Below are 11,778 nucleotides of genomic sequence, written 5' to 3'. Positions count from 1 at the left end.
GGGAACAACTCTCCTGCAATCCGCTCGCCGGTCTCTACCTTGACGAGACGGGGGCCGTACACGTACGCTTCACTTATGGGAGCGTAACACCCTCCTGTCGTTTCAGTCTTCCGACGACCCAGCCCATTCTTCGCCTTCGAATTCTACCGCTGAGCACTCTTTGACGAGTAAACCCAATGCGATAACTGCGTAACGTTTTCAATTCACACGAAAGTGCAGCATTGGCGGAAGTAACACATTGATTGCTATAATAGGTCTAAGAAAATTTTAAAACAACAAGAAATGAAAACTGAAAAAAATTACAACAGTGAATTAACGAAATAAAATACAGGCGTCTTATGCACTGCCGACCCAGAACAAGGACAAAAATAAAACAAAGCCCGGAAAAGAACGACGTCAATACGAATAAAAAAATTGGCCGCGTGTCTGCTCCTTTCGTTGCAAATGCCGTCAAAAGACGATAGTCTTTATCGGCTTTTGCGAACTAAATGCCTCCCTTCGCTGCTTAAATCATTTTAAATTTCCCGCGTTCCACTGCTCCACACCGGGTGTGTCGATGCGAACGCTGCCGTACGGCGAAGACGAGCGTTAATCGAGGCGCCCTACTTCAACGTTTATAGAACCGCGTTTCCCCACTCCACGTGCGTTGCAAGCAGAACGTGAAACCTATCTAGTGGAACCTTGCGTAACTGTTGCCGGTTGATTTCTTAAAATGGCGCCACTGGCGCGGGCGACAGCAGGCGACGGCGGAGTGAATTCTTTTTCTGCAGTTAATGAAGTATTTAATTTCGCACAAGTCAAGCTTTTTTAATGTTTATAAAGGAACACTGCAAATATAACTTCTGTATTGATTTGTTGTCTCATATTTGCGTAATGTCTTGTTCTTCTTCAACAATGTTGACAAGTATGAACATTACACCGGACATAGACGGGTAGATTTAGCTGTGACTATATAATACTATTGCGCAGGAATTGTTTTGCTTTGGCCGGGTGGCTGAATCGAGTCACAGACAGACAGACGGACAGACACATACGGACAGGCCAAAATTTCTGGGTTTAAGTAGCCCAAGAAAGACTATCGTCTTTAAAAATCGCGAATACGGACCAACCCTGCAACGCCCTGCATCTGCAGAAAAAAACGTGTAAATTCGCAACCATATGCAGCGTATTTTCCGCATTTTGACTGTCAACGTCGCCTCGCGTGGACGCGCGCCGGCGCGCTTCGCCAAAATGCATGGAAATGCGAGCCGACGCGTGAGCAGCGTCTATGTCTGTGCTCACCAGATGGCGGCGTCGATGCAGCGCGAGAAAGCATCAGAAAGTGTGAGGAAGCGTCCGGGTTTTCTTTCCATCTCGGGGTTCGGCATCATTCCTTTGAGGAGAACACAATCAATTTCTTTTTAACCGGCGGTAATCGGCTGCCTTGAGACAAACTGCAAGCAATTTCTGTCCGAACGCGCGCATTACATTCGTGGCCTGCATGACTTTCATGACTTTCAGTATCTTTTTGGCAGTTAAATAAGGTAGCTCTGGCTAAATTGCTGGTAGTATAAGCATGGTGGGGGTTGTATGCATAATCGGTGCATGACGAACAAGCGTTATCAACGCCATAATTCTGGCGCATTCCATTCATGGCTACCGTGGCTTGCGTCGGGGAGACCGGAGATATGCGATAGATTTTCTTGACTCAAATAAGGGAAGTGCTAGCATACCTGGCCCCGCTTCCAAGATCGGTGAGTAAGAAACAAGCGTTATCACTGCCCGCAGTTCTCAAATACGGCCAAAGCAAAGCACGCCCGAGAATATTCGTTGGTAACCTATTTTAGTATACTGAATTCTTGCCTTACGCTGTTCGTCTCCTGACGTGGCTGAGAGGTTGGCTTCTGTTTTGTAGGGTCATGGTTCGCATTTTCGCATAACCTCGTTTTTTTCGATGTGGTAAGGTTTTATCAGCTTTTTTTTTACCAGGGTAAACAAAGCGTACGTGACGTTGAACTCTTACCTCAGTAGGAAGGCATCGCTGAATTGTTTTTACGTGCGGAGTACATTAGGAGCGCACAATGTCCGTCCGCGTCCGTGCGCATAGCATTTAAAATCGCAAAAATTCACACAGGCACCGTCAGGATTCGAACCTCTGTCTGGAAGACCAGACAGAGTTAGTACAGAGTTAGTACGCGATAGTCAAAGGGCTTACTCCCTCGCCTGTAATGGTGCGGAGTGCCTTAGGACCTCCCAATGCCCGTCCGTGTCCATCCGTGTCCACACCACCATCAAGCGAAAACCAATCAAAATTCGATTTTAGCCGTGAGTTGCAGTTTCATTTAGGGAATAATCGAGGTGCAACTCACGGCTCAAATCGAATGAGTTGAAATGCATTGACTTGAAATGATGACTTGAAATGCATTGAAATAGGCTGTTGATGATTGTGCTTCAGGCTCGATCGGGCGACGCTTTCTGTTAGTAAAAACGCGAGATCTCTCGGGTGGGTTGCCCGACGCAGAGCATGCTGAGCCGTCAACTACTGTTCGTTTCTCTCGTCTCGAATAAAGCGCGTCTCTTTGCCAGCATTCGTCGTCGCCTTCTTCACGAGCTCCGCTGCAGGAGCATGTCGAGGGGACGCGGGCGTTCATGGCCACGCACTGGTTCCCCATTTTTTTTGCCCTGCCGATATGAGTGAAATCATTTCAAGGGTAAAGGCGTGTTCGCGAATTTGGTGCGGTAGAGCAACAGTTCCAACTATTATCTCCGACTAAACGCGTCACCGTCGTGTAAGCGACGTTTCTATGGCGGCGCGCACATGCCCAATTTTGCAAAATGCGCCTGTCTCGTTTGATAAAGAGTTGCACCAACCGAGGTCCGCGGGTTTTATCACTACCGTTACAAATTAGTGAGGCGGCATTCAGTTTTAGGGCTAGCGTTACCTGACACGCTTAGCGTCCGCGTGGACCAGTATGAACAAAATAGTGCTGCCACTACTCACCGCTGACAGCCCTTAGTGGGCAGTGACATTTCAATTCTGGCTGCACACCAACTGCCATTTTCCCGGACATCAAAGCTCCCTTCGACTCGGTACTCCACGCAGCAATCCTTGCCGCTCTTGAAGACCATGGTTTCGGGGACAGGATATACGCATGGATAGCGGACAACCTTGATGGACGGCAGCTTTTTATGCCTACTCCAAACGGCCCCAATTCTTACTACGTTGCAGGAAAGGGTGCACCACAAGGGGTTGTACTAAGTCCATTGCTATTCAACCTGACCCTCATTTCACTCAAGCGAGTCCTGCCGCCTAGAGTGAAGATCACGCTATATGCAGACGACATATGTATCTGGTGTGCCTCGCGTTCTCAACGATGTACACAGCAGCACCTAGAGAAAGCCTTTCATAATATCTGCAGCTACCTCGCAGCCCGGGGCCTTCAACTTTCCCCGATAGAAGCGTAGCCATGGCCTTCACACAAAAGAACATCGATTGTTATCGACTGATTCTAGGCGGCTGCGCACTCTCATATGCACGAGTTCAAAGATTTCTCGGAATTTTAATAGATCTCAACTTGACCTGGTCACCCGAAGTAATGGTTACGGGCCCGCATGTCTTCGGCCACTCAGGTTTTGACATGTCTTGCGGGTTCACGCTGGGGCACCGATTGCCATTCATTGGTTACGCTGCACAACAGTTATGTGGATGGTGTACTGAGGTACAGCCTCCCTACGTTACATCGAATATCAGAAACAAGTGAGAAGAGTCTTGAGACAGCAAAGAACAACAATTTACGCATCTGTCTCGTGCTTCCGAAGGGACCTTTGAGCGAAAGAACCATTGCAGAAGCACGTTGTTTGCCTTTTGACGTGGTTAAGAGACAGGAGACTCTCCGTGTGCACCTGAGGCATCGGCTTCACTCAAGAAACCACTTTTTGAGTCGGGTAACTTCAAGCTGCTGGAGCTCTCGATTCGCCCAAGCAACTGGCACTATACCACTGTTAATTCCAAGCCAGCCCCAAGAAATAATGCCATCACGTTTCCCTCCCTGGAACATTACTTCCTTACAAATTCAGTGTCGCATCCCTGGAATTCCCTCAAAAATATAATGCCCCAGACAGAAATACTACATGTCGTGCTAGAATACATGTATTAAATGCATTCGGCTAGAACTCAAGTATTTACGGATGGATCATCATTCCCGCAAAGCTCGTTATCTGGAATGTACGTGCCACTGACTGGTGAAATGTTTTCATTTCGTCTGGAGCAACCAACGTCACCTACTGCACTGAGCCCTTAAAGAAGCAATTCTTTACATCCTCCGCCACGGGCCGCATCAGTGGAGCATGTTTACAGAATCCTCTGCAAGTTCTGTCAAGGGGAAGCAGGTCTCCCTCTCCCCCCTCACCCCATACCGTAGCCTCCGGTGTCTCCTACCTCCACCCGCTCGCTTGCATTGTAGGACACAGTATAATATGGCAATGGATGCCCGGCCATAATGGTATTCTTGGAAATCAAAAAGCCGATGAAGTCGCCCCTATGGACCTTAACCGCAGGAAATACCGTAAAGTGTTCTTTACAGAAACAGGGGCTTCTACCATGGCGCATCGCTTTGCAGTAACTGAAAGAAACCGGCCTCTCAACTGAAAGAAACTGAAAGAAATCATGGACGTGCTCCTCAAAGCAGAGTTGTTTTCCTATTTGTAGGACATTGGTCACAATCTGAAAACTATTCCGTCAAGCACGTCAAGCAACGCCAGTGTTTTTTTTTTTTTTTGCCACCTCTTTTCAGGGCTTTTTTTTTTAGCTACATCCTCGATTCCTAGCAAAGGAGCATGTAGGCGGTTGCAAGCGCCGGAAAGACTCTCTGCATTTTCAATAAAGAGCCTTCTCTCTCTTTCGTATCGGGCAGAGCGGGAGAGCATTCAAGGACCCCTTCATTGCACCTTCTCATGTCGTTTTTCTTCCTGTTTACCACACTTTCTCGCCTATCCAGCTTGGAGTAGTCAGCTTCACGTGGCCGAAGAAAAAAAAACATGACTTTGCGTGGCGCATTCATTTCCCGCGTTGGTGATTACGTGCGTATACGTTCCGTTGTATCGCGTTCCTTGCTGACTGACTGATAGAGTGCGCCTGCGCTGTCGGCCACTAGAAGTTTTGAAGAAATATTTAGCGAGAAAAGAATGGCGACTTGGGCGCGCACGATTTATGACGTGGTTAGTTGCGGGGCGTTTGCTTCGCAAAGGACGTCGTGGGCGGATGATGGTGTTGGATATATCAGACATCGACGATCGATCTGACGACGCTCTGTATATGAAGTGTGCGTCGGCCAATCACAGCCCTGCCTGGGTGCTTTCGCGTGCAGGGCTGCGAGCACGCCCGCTTGCTTTTCCGCCCATTGGCAGGAGGCACAGTTGCGTCGTGCGTGTTTGTGGGGAACGTTGATTCCTGCGCCAGCCTCCCGACTTGGGCGTTCGCTTGGCCGAGTTTGGCAACAGCGTCGAAGGCAGCAACTTCCACGTATTCCGCTGCGACGCTTCATTTCCTTAGTTGGTCTGGTCGCTCTCAAGATCGACGTGGGAGCGGCCAGTACGAGACGTAGATCCCCAGTTTTGGCGCCTCTGCATCGGGTCGTGACCGCCCAGACGAAAAGGACACGTTCCGGCCATTAACCAACGACAGCTGCCCCCGATTTTCCTTAAGTGCAGAGCCGTAGAGCGCAGTTGGAAATTACTCAAACGGACGAACGAGAGCATGAAGCGAGCGCGTTTGCGGGGCGCTGTCCTACCGCGGAGGTGTTGCCGCGGCCATCAGAGCCGGGCGGCGCGGGCTGCGTCGATCGATCCTCCGGCGAGCCCCTCTAAGCGCAGCCCGGTAACAGGTGCTACGAACACGCACGGCCGCACGAGCGTAGCCGGCCGAAATTGCCCGCACGATGCTCGAGCCTGCAGGCTGCCTCGCTGCTGCGCTCAGCCCACTCCAAGTCGCCGACTACGGCCGCTTTATCCGCTCGTTTTACCCCTTCGCTTTTTTACCAGAAGTTTCTGTCGAGTTTCGAACTTTGAAAACCCAATTTCGCGGTCTTTGTATTCGTTTCGTTATTTTTAAGCCTCAGCACTGAACAGAGGTTGTATTCCGCCAACGCATCACCGTCTCTACCATGATACCTTTTTATCCTTGACCTCTGTCATACAAAGTCGTTGCACGAGCTTGTGTAGGCGCCTGACATTTTTTCTCGCTTCGTTCGCCCCTTTAGGTCTGAATTGGTGGAAATTTGTAAATGCCGGGACGTTCCAATTGCGTTACCAAGTACAGGATGCCATTATCGAAACATCGTAGGGGCAACAACTTCCATTTCAAGCTCGTCGAAACATCGCTGCGACCGCTCTTCACGTTTCATCGGGAGCCTTGTGAATACACTGCACCCACTGTCGCTGTGATTGCTGGCCGGAATAAAAAATGCGGCAGCCGCGCCCGCGAATTGACCGCGCGACTATGAAAAGCTGTGGTGACTGCTTTCAGCTTGAACAAAAGAAGTCCGAGCTATTGCCGTTACACTGCGCATTCAACCCTAACGCTGCTGCAATCGCGCCAGTACCTTGAAGCTTAACGAGAAAAACAGCGCTCAAGACAGGACAAGGCGAAGACTAGAGACATGCCACGCTGCGTGTGTTTAGTCTTCGCTTTGTGCTGCCTTTAGCGCTGTCTTTCTCTTCAAGCATTACGCACCAACTTGCCCGCGCTTTTACAATTCAGCAACTTAAAGATCGGAACGGTGGCTTGGGTACGCTTGGCACGAAATGTGTGCCCTAATATCGCAAATCGCAGTCTAGAGACCAGCTGCACATGAGCATGGTAACTTAGGTCATACCGAGCTGCTGACCTACCGTCGCATCGCCACTAAGTTAGCGATAAGCTACACCACGTCTACCGTGCCTGTAAGGTGTCGTAAATTTGAATTCCGGTTTACCAGTTGCACGGAAAAAAAGCGATTTCCTGCAGACGGTCTCAGTGCGACGGCCTTATTTTCTTGTTCAATTTAAATGTTTAACAACCTCGAAAGGTCCGATTGCATTATAAACAAAAAAAAGGGAAGTGGGGGCCACTAGCCTTCTTTTTACGTCAAGCTCGTTTATGCGCGTGCAAAATTTCACAGGGAAGGCTTGAATTTGTCTAAAGCAGCCCCAACAGGGCCGATCTGGACGTGGAAGCGCGGTCTTTTTTTATTTATGTATTCAAGATACCTTAGAGGCCCGTGGTAGAGCATGGCAGTAAATGATCACAAACTGAGATAAGAAAGAAACAAGAAAAACTAAAACAAAAATAGCAAAAATACAGTAATGCAGAAAATATCATACAAGGAGACAAAATGCTGTAAACACAATGTAAAAAAGAACAAAGATGCCCAAGTCGACGAACACCAAATCAAGATAACAAAACACGGTATCACAACTGTTTTAAAGCATGTAAATATGCAATCAAAAGTAAAAAAATTCCTAAGACGCACCAAGTAAACCTGTGCACTTCAAAGATAGCACATATCGCCCAGCGCCAAAAACGGAATAGAAGTAACAAGTACAGAAAAAGTGAAGGTCGCCGAGATATTACGGTGCGCTGTAGTTGGACGCGAGGCGTGCAAAAGTTTCATGACACGGAACAGGGGCACTGTCACTCCAGAGGCGTGTGGCACATGGGAGGGCAGGTGGGTGAAAAGCACGAGCGGAATCACAAATGCGTGAGAAGCAGTACTCAAAGTGCAGTTTACGTGACGTGGTGGATGGCTGTGGAAGATTAAACGCGTATGAAGTCGAGGGGCGAAATTGGCATAAACAACACGGAAACAACTTTCTTCGACCGAACAGAGCACTAATGGACGGCAACGTCTTCAAAGACTGCGGCCTTTTCACCATAACTGGAGGAGCGCCCTCAAGGTGGCTTAGAAGGCCACCAAATGGCAAAGTTTGGTATGACGGCCATCCCCGATCTATGTATGCGGTGAGAACGGCAGTTATCTTGGGCATAACATTTTGAGCCAGTGCCGCCTCCGTGCGAAAGCAATGGGTGCCAGGCGAAAAGAAATTGCCTTTACTGTGCGGCTGCCGGTCTTGCTCAGATTCACGCAGCAAATACCATCGCGTGCGTTGTGTTCACTGAAAGCACCATGCAATAAAGTTGCACATGGTCTTTCAGGGTATCCTTTCGTGGAAAAGTTTATTTTAGGTTTGCCGAGCCTGCTGCCGATGTCGACTGTCACTGTCCATGCTGCTGTGACAGCACTGTACAGACGCTGAAGTCCTTCCAAAACTGGGGGGCGAAATTTCTGAAGCCTTACGTTTTTTGCTGTACTCGTGCTAGGGAAGGTGACGTAAGCCACCGTAGGAATTGACGCCGTGCCGAGTGTTTCTTCCTGTTTCTTTTTCTTTTCTCGGAGGCACTAAATGAAACAGTGCGCACCAAGTGTTTCTTCCTGTTTATTTTTTGGTCTGTGCTATGGAGCAAAACGCGCTCAATGTTTCCTGCACTTTGTCCTTTCTGTAGCGGGCGTGCAATAAAACGCGTAGGGCGCTATGGAACGCGTGCGCGAACGGTTAGCCGCTGTGTGCGCTTTTAGAGGACGATATCCGGGTGGGTGCGCTTTCGGTTGCTGACGGCCGGGTGCAGATGTCCGGGAACCTAGCCAAGGGTAAAATAACTAATATTGAAGCACTCCGTGAAGCCCATTGTAGGCATGCACTTTCCCCAAGGTGAATGAGCAAAGAGCGAGCACAACAGGACCCAGAAAAAGACAAAATACAGCGGCGGTACGCCAAAAAATGGGGATCAAATGCAGCGAAAACCGATGCAGTGGCGTCGGGAGGAATTGCCAAACAAGCAATAACAAATTTGGCACGCCAAATCGATGACACGGGCAAACCGCTTTATCGTACAGACGGCAGAGACAAGTGCTACTCGCGTGACATGTTCACGGGAAGTGCCAGCGAGCACAGATTGAGAGTCGCCAACCGCAATGGAAACACCGAGCAGGTCTTGTCGTAGTGCCCGTTCTTTCGCAGCGGGAGTTCGGTGGGGCTTCCTTCAGCCGCTGCTGTGCACTTGCTGGGAGGGGAGGCGTCGTCCTGCTCACGGCGCGCCCGAGGCGTGCAGCGCTTGCACTCGGCTGGCCGTAAAACCGCGCAAGTGTAGACCACCCTCCGCGGAGTGGCGAGGCAGCCTTTGTCCCAGCCTGGGAAGCAGCCGGCCGCTTGCACCAGCAATTTGGCGCAACCAGCCTCGAGAGGTGCGGGTGCAGGAGAGCGGGCTCGATTAAGATTTTTCATCTCGCCAGCGGCCGCCGCTGAAGGAGGCGGCGCCTTCTTCTTGCGCGAGTTCGCGGACGTTGGCGGGCGCTCGCGAGAGGTCGTTAAGTTGCTTTATTGAATTCTCCGGGCCTAATGCCCTCCATTCACTTTGCATACGAATAGAGGGGCCGCAGCCGGGGCGGGGGGCATCAGGTGTCGGCCTTCGTTTGCATAGCGGCGGCCGGCCTCTCCTGCGGCCGCATGTGCCGCTCATTGTTTCCTTAGCGCGCGGCGCTGCTAACGCGATTACCGGCCTGTTTACTCTGCGCCCTGTTGGCTCGGCTGGCCTCCTCCTTCGGCTTGAGGCGCGGGATTTGTGGGCCCGCTTTGCTCTGCGCTGTTAGAGTCAGCGATTAGGCTCTGCCAGGAAGCAATGCGTCTATAGACTGTCGCGAGCGAGGGACTGGGTGATCAATCGATCCATCAGTGATGCTGATTTGCAGGGGCAGCGTGAGGTTGCAGCAGGTGCCAAGTTTTCCGGGAACAATTATTCGTTTTAGTGATGTACAAAAACCGCAGGTCATCTGTGACGTTCAGGCGGGAGCGGATGCAAAAACAGTGTCGCGTTATGAATGGCAACGAGGCAAATTCGAATGTAACGGTTTATAATGAATACAAGCCAACCCGAAGAATTCAAGACGCGGATGAAAGTTTACGTATTAAAAAAAAATCAATGGATGCAGGTAGATTTCCTCATCAAAATATGTGGCTTGGAAGGGTATTTCAATCGTTTATGGTTCTTGGCAATCTAAAAGCTGCTCATTTCCTTTTTCAGATACCTCCGAGCACCCACCTCTGATCCTTCTAGATTCTGGGTCTCCTCCTTTAAATTCACGTCTGAGGAAGTCTCAGCTGTTGAGGAAATGAGATGGTAGGTAATCAAGCCTGGAAGTTTACGAGAAATGGCGGAGAAGCATTTCACGGAGGACAAGGAGAGAAAATTTCAGAGCGCGGGCCGCGGAGTCCTCCCCCACGCATGTCCTGTTCGAGCTTAAACGCTGTCCCTGGCTGCAGCTTCTGTTCGCTACTCTCTCTCTCTGGTCTCGTTATCGGGTGAGGAGGCTTAGAGGCAGCGAGAGGTGACGCTGGGCTCGGCACATTAAATCTTCAATTTCGGGAAAGACGTCAATTCTGCCTTCTTTTACTTCCGTTTCATTCGTTGCAGGAGTGTTTGCATAGGGGCGTCGCCGAGCGAACTTTTGTTCTTTTTCCATGTTCGCGGGGCGTAGGCGCGAGAGGCCTGTTGGCCAGGGTTTCCCTTAGCGACGTCCATTGTGTCTTTGATATTTCTTCTCCGTGTACTGGGCCAAAGCTTGAGCTTTGCAAATAGCAATGCGTTCTTTCTACTGAGCAGGCGCCGTTTCACGCTACCGTACGTGCATGAACGGGGGGGTAAGCGCACCTGTTCCGACATTTGGCGGCAGTCGGAATGGCGTCGATTTATCTTGCACTCTATAGCGGACGAGGGCACGCCCTTTGTCTTCTGTTCGAAAATGAAGGTGCCAGAATAACTATTGTTTTGTTAGATATTAAGTAGCGTGATCGAGGCAAAAAAGTTGCCGAAATGCCGCGTCTATTTTTTAGGCAATAAAGGTACGTTCACAGCCCGGCGTGACGCGTACTATGCAGTTGCAGAGCACTGCTCCAAGACCATTACGGCTGAAATGATACGCGTTAGAAAGAAACTTGTGTGCGCTGAGGATTTGCATTGGTTTCATGTTTCCAAGATGTTATGTTGGTGTGTGAGCCGTCATCAAAAGTTTAACATAAAAGCAATTACATACCCCTCGCCCTCTTTTGAACGGCCTAATCTCATCCCAGTCTTATCTGAGGGTGACGAGAAAGAAAATTGATAATAAACAGCTCTCCCTTGACACCACAGAGTTTCATACAATAATAACAGTAGTAATATCATGTTATAATAATCTTGCGCTAGTGTAAACGCGACCTTTGAGACGGCGCTTACGCTTCAATGGGAACGATAGGTAGTTGTGGAACCGGGCGGCGCGGGATGGAAACGTGCCTATGATGCTGAAATTGTGTTTTTTATAGGAAAAATTCTTATTCTGGGATTCGCTGTTTACAAATTAAATTGCGCACAAAAAAAGTTACTCTCGAAGAACTGGGGTTGTACCAGTTGTACGAAGTAAAACGGCGCGTTCAGAGGCGGAGTCAAGGCGGTTTAAGTAGTACGTCCGCCATTTGCCAGCAACTACAGCGAGACGTAGACTTGTACAAAAACTGTTTATAAAATCTTTGCGCTGGTAGTTTTACACATTAATGAAAGTTTTGTGCTCCCGAAAAAAAACTCAGAAGTCGGTTATCTTTGTAGGACTTATTTGAAGCCTAACCCGTGACACTCTAACTATCTTCCTATCGGCCGCCGCCGGTACAGCCGGTCTACGCCGTAGGAGCCGGCGTTCGCACAAAAACATTTTGCGTCAGCTTCGGAAATAGATT

The 11,778-nt window shown here is 49.6% G+C and overlaps 1 protein-coding gene across 4 annotated transcripts in view; it reads left to right on the top strand.

The window, feature by feature from the left end:
* Bru3 (CUGBP Elav-like family member bruno 3) overlaps positions 1-11,778 on the top strand; it is a 533,833-nt gene that overhangs the window by 220,868 nt on the left and 301,187 nt on the right. The window lies entirely within an intron of this gene.

The sequence above is a fragment of the Haemaphysalis longicornis genome, unplaced genomic scaffold (assembly GCF_048455015.1).
Source record: "Haemaphysalis longicornis isolate Haplotype H1 unplaced genomic scaffold, Haemaphysalis longicornis Haplotype H1 scaffold_4, whole genome shotgun sequence".
NCBI lineage: Eukaryota > Metazoa > Arthropoda > Arachnida > Ixodida > Ixodidae > Haemaphysalis > Haemaphysalis longicornis.
The sequence above is the reverse complement of the archived record's forward strand: the minus strand, read 5'-3'. Positions and strand labels throughout refer to the sequence as shown.